Raw genomic sequence first — 5,627 nt, forward strand, 5'->3', positions numbered from 1 at the left:
AGATTTTTACTATATTTGTTGTAAAAATAATTATTTTAAACTAATTTCGTTAATTAAGCTCACATGGGTCTGTGCAGACCCATATAAGCTTCTCATGTAAATTGGTTAACCGTTAGGTGTAAACAACTAAACTGTTAGCGGAGGTAGCGACAGAGATAATTTTTTAGTTAACATTTGAAATTTAAAGTGAACACGTGTTTTTTAATTAGTGGGAAGTGTTTTTTTAAATAAAATGGAACAAGTAAATATGGATGAAGTTGATGTGATGACGCGTTTGCTTCGTAAGCTAAGTGCAGCAAATGTGAGTCCGTAAGAACGTCAGCTACTTCAGGCACAAATTGAAGAAATTATGGGACAGGAGTCCGATCCATTTGAAACAAGTGGCGACGTAGAATATGATGAATATTTTGCAGATGAAGATGACTTCGGTGAAGCATCAGATATAGAACAGGAAATCGAGTTAGAGGCTGTTCTGGATGAAAACCATGATGATATTGAGGATTTGTATAGAGAAGCTATCGCCCTTCAGGCTTCAACCACAATGGAATCACGCAGCACATCTATTACCCAGGGCCTTATATACAGGTCGAAAGATGGTAAGATGTGGAATTAAAATCCTCCACCACCTGGAAGGCCTCGTTGTCACAATGTTACAACTTTTACTCGTAAAGGGCCACTACGAGGAGCGTCACTGAGTCATAAAGCTCTTTTCAAGCTATTGCTGTCTCCTGAAATCGTAAGTATCATTGTGCGGGAAACCAACAGAAAAGCCGTTGAAGCATTTCCTCTATGGAATGAAAAGCATCCCAGTAATAAACAGCGTTCTTGGGTAATGACTAACGAAGGCGAAATGTATGCTTTTTTGGGATGCTACTTATTGCTGGTGTATTCCACTCGAATTCTCAGCCAGCGAAAGAATTGTGGGCCAGTTACAATATGCCAATTTATAAGGCCACTATGTCATTGAATCGGTTCAAGAGCTTAACTACTTTCATCCGTTTCGATAACAGTGGTACTCGTGCTGAGAGGTTGAAGCAAAGCAAATCTGCTGCCCTGGACGATGTATGGCTCATGCTGATGGCCAATTTAGAGAAAGCATACACTCCGGATTGTCATGTAGCCGTCAATGAACAGTTATTTTCATATCGTGGGCGCACTCGATTCACCCAATATATTCCGAGTAAGCCGGAAAAATATGGCATGAAAGTGTGGTGGATTTGTGACTCTGTTTCAAACTACCCTTTGAAAGGTATAATTTATACCGGAAAACCACCAGGTGGCCAGCGAGAAACGAATCAAGGTGAACGGGTCGTCATGAAATTGATGGAAAACTATATGGACAGCGGTAGGACTGTTTATGCTGACAATTTTTTTTCAACATACAACTTGGCAGAAATGTTGATGGATCGTAGAGTGGCTTTCTTCGGTACCGTAAGAAAAAATAAGACCTTCATTCCGCATGAATTGCTTAATCCGAAGCGTGATGTTAAAAGCACTTTCTTTTGTTATCACAATAATAATACCGCTCTGTGCTCGTATATGGCAAAGCCGAAAAAGCCAGTAATTATGGTATCCACTGCCCATTACCGTCAAATCACCGATCCATTGAAAGGATTCAAGCCAGATCAAATTTTGGACTACAGTAAATTTAAAGCGGGGGGTAGATACAATGGATCAAATGTTGACTGGCTATTCGTGCAAACGCTCGATAAACCGTTGGCCACTGGCAATGTTTGTTTGATATGCTTGATATTGCCGGTTTGGCCTCATTCATCATCTATGACGAGCTGAATCCGGCAAAGCAGAGTGATAAGAGGCGTTCATTTATCATTGAATTGGCAGGACAGCTAGTTATCCCACATATGACGAAACGGGCGACTAACCCATTAGTATGGAGGTTTGCTCATATAAGACAAGCAATGAATCTTTTCAATATCAAGGTGAGTATGAATTATATACACACCTACATATATCTCCGCGTATAAAGATATGTGTATGCATGTATTCATATTTACTAATTTAAAATAAATTATTTCGCTACTTTTAGGTACCGGAATCTTGTCCATCGACATCAGATGCAGCACAGCAACAATCATATGCTCAAGTTGCTTCAACACGGTCATCGTGCAACCATTGTGCTGCTTCTTCTTCGAAAAAGCGACGTAAAACTCGTTATAACTGCAGCAAATGTAATCGTCCCATATGTCTTAATAAACATTCCATGCAACTATATAGTTGTAAACCCAATTGCTCTTCGTAATTAATACTAATCCGTTCAAATAAATAAATAAAATTATTTTTAAAACCGTACTTCTTACATTATTTGTATGGGTCTGGGCAGACCCTTATGATGCACTTACCGCATCATAAGGCACCGAACATCGGAGGGTTAATGCTGATGTTCTAACTGTTGTGATTGTTGTTGCAAAATTCGAGAACTGCGGATTTGTTAGCCTCTGAAGTGCCTTCGAGCGTCTTCGATCTACCCGTGCTCAGAAAAATCTCTCGACCTTACACGTTTGCGTGCTAATCCAGCACTCGCTGAGTTGACGTGAAGCCCATATTTTCAACAGTAGACCACAGGTTTTGAAGGGAAACCCAATCCTCTCTTTTTCGTTTGGAGAACCGTCTCGAGGATTCTCTGTGAGCCTAGTATCGAAGTATTCTGATGTAGTCGAGAGAGAAATCAGGCTCACTTCTCCGTTACTACTTACGAGTATACCAATAATGAGCCCAGTGTCGCTTGGCTGTCGGAGTAAATGTTTACCTCGCTCACAGTAGTTACAGAAGTCAGCCCATTGGTTATTTGATTGCGACTATCTCCACTTGAAAAACACCACAGTGATCCGATAGCCTGATTCACCCTGGTCATATGTCAACAAACAGCTGACAGCTTTCAATTCACAAATTTGTAATTTGAAAACTTGGTTAAAATGAAAACTTGCTACTATTTTTATTGATATCGAGCGGCGTTCAGAGGAGTCTCGAAATGGAAAGCTCCTTATCGACTTTTCCTATCCATTAGATGCTACTGAATCGGTGTAAGTATATGTATAAATCTTGCAATTAGTTCTAAAACTTTTGACGAAAACTTCACAGCTTCGTGTCTAGTTACAGATTAACCAAAACTGCGTTCAGTATGCTTCTGACTATAATTGTTCCTCCTATAAAAGAAACATCCCTTCCTGCACAACTGCAGTTGGTAGCAACACTTCGAATTTTAGCAGTGGGGTGGAGTACTGTTTTACTGAATATATTAGAAATATATCTATGCTCCTCCTGGATCGAAATAAACAGGATCAATGACGATGTGAATAAATCGAGGTAGCATTTTTGCAGAACTTTGGAATACCGGATGTCATTGGCTGCATAGCGAAACGCATATATCATTAACTAAGCCACACATAAAGCATGACGTTTTTCGTAATCGGAAAGGGTATTTCAACGTCAATACAATGATTGTAAGTACTTGAATGTATAAAAGACATTTCCTGATGGCCTGTATTTTTTTCATATATATATTTGTAGATATGTTATTAAATATGGCAACCAGAGCAGTGGATGCTCGACGCTCTGGTTCAAGTCATGATGCTTTAATCCTTAACGGACGAATGCCGCATATAAGGCGTGATATATGATTTTATTATTTCTATGGTTCTTATTGTTATCATATTGGTGGTTGCTGTAGCCGAATAGGTTGGAGCGAGACTACCATTTGAAACAATACAAATCAATAGAAGTTTTTTTAATGGCGGTCGCTCCTCAGCCGACCATGGCAAACCTCCGAGTGTACCTACATATTTCTGCTATGAAGAAGCTCCTCAACAAAAACCAGGCGGCGTAAAATCGTAGGTCATCAAAATAGATACCTCAACGTTCATACGGAAAATGCAAGTTTTTTAAATTAATAATAACAGATATTCAAGGTATGTGACGCATTTTCAATACCAATCACAAAAGATGCACAAATATGGTATGATTTGGCCATCCGAAACAAAATTGTGAGTGTAACATCGGCTGCCACGACACCGGGGACTTGACAACAGAATTCTGCCTGCTCATTTCACAATGACTCCAGTTATGTCAGCCAATCAGGATACAAATCACAATGGAGATTATTCATAAGCAAGAATGATAGAAACAAGATTGCGCCCATCAGAGAGTGGGTGACGTCTCATTAGCTGAGTTGTGCAGTGTTGCCAACCATTTGCTCTTCGCAATAAATTTAGTGCTTTTTCATACCCAAAATGTGAAAATTTTGAAGTTTGGTGTTTGTTTCTTTTTTTTAATTTAAAGCTACCAAAACTGTAAGTTAAAAAGAAAACTGTATTATTAAACAAAAGAAGGTTAAAAAGGTCACTCTGAGAAGATTTTAGTGCTAATGAAAATTTGTTGATTCTTATAAATATTAATATTTTGAAAGTGCAAATTTAATTTTTTGCTCCCTTTAAGGGTATGCAAGAATACATATTAAATATTCTTCTCTCAACTCTTCTTAACATTGAAATTGCAAAAAGCGTTTGAATTTACTGAATGCGAATTAAAACCGTAGTAGTGTAAATGTTTCTTCCGGTCCTCAATCCTTAGGGGGACATAGGGCATCAAGAATTGAAACAAAAAAATACCAAAAAATATTGAAGAAACCATAACATTTTTACAAAAAGTGTACCTCATCTTGTTATATAACCTCAAATATAGCAAGAAAGTCGTTCTATTAATAGAAGAGTTTCTCTTAACAAAAAACTCAAATTAAATTGTACATAGCCATAATACATTTATTTAAAACAACGCAGATTTTAAAGACAATTTGTCACGCATACAAAGTTCTTTGAGTAATTCAATAAAAATTTGGTATTTTACTTTCTTCAAATGGGCATTTTGGTGCGTTATTATATCCAAAGCTAGGCAACACTGCAGTAGCGAGAGAGAGATTTGACTGCTGCAAGGAGAAGAACATCAACAAAAACCGCAATCGCGGGCAATGTAACCAGATGTTAAAAAAAAGTAAAGCTAAATTAAACTGAGTGAATTATTGAAGTAATTTTTAAGAAATGTATATTTTACAAAATTATAAACATAACATTTTAATTAGAACAGTCTAGAAAAATGTCAGGAGGGAAGAACAAAAACTCCGAGACTAAATAACAAAAAAATTCTAAATCAAGTTATGAAAATTGTAATCTTGCCATACTGGTGCTAATATGACGTCACTCATTGTCCAATTTGCTGAGAGCAAAGTAACGGTACCACCATAGGCGCCATCTCATTATTCTTTCCATCATGATTCAGAAGGTGTGGCCAACATCAGATTAAATGATTTTGAAGGAAAAACTGAGGTTGTATTGGTGAGATAATGTAGTTACTCACTCTTCATGTTACTGATATTGCAGACATACACCAAGGCGACTAGAATACTAAAAGTGGCGCCTTCCGAAAACCGTTACTTTATTTTTCGCCATTTTGACAAAGCTGACGTTATGCACCATAATAATACATACAAAACAAAGAAAAAGAAGGGAAATTACATGTTTGTAAAAATTCAGGTAATGGCTGGTAATATTGTAATTTGTTACATTTAAACTAAGCAAACTGATTAAAACAAGTACTGCAAAAATAGCTTTAAAATT

General features: G+C 37.4%; 1 long non-coding RNA gene across 1 annotated transcript; it reads left to right on the forward strand.

Annotated features, from left to right (window-relative positions):
- The first annotated feature begins 2,858 nt into the window (after positions 1-2,858).
- LOC128860965 (uncharacterized) lies at positions 2,859-4,703 on the forward strand. The gene is made up of 4 exons (XR_008454322.1): positions 2,859-3,041; positions 3,100-3,461; positions 3,529-3,848; positions 3,918-4,703. It is a non-coding gene; the product is annotated as an uncharacterized LOC128860965 (long non-coding RNA).
- The last annotated feature ends 924 nt before the right edge of the window (positions 4,704-5,627 follow it).

The sequence above is a fragment of the Anastrepha ludens genome, chromosome 4 (genome assembly GCF_028408465.1).
Source record: "Anastrepha ludens isolate Willacy chromosome 4, idAnaLude1.1, whole genome shotgun sequence".
Classification (NCBI taxonomy): domain Eukaryota; kingdom Metazoa; phylum Arthropoda; class Insecta; order Diptera; family Tephritidae; genus Anastrepha; species Anastrepha ludens.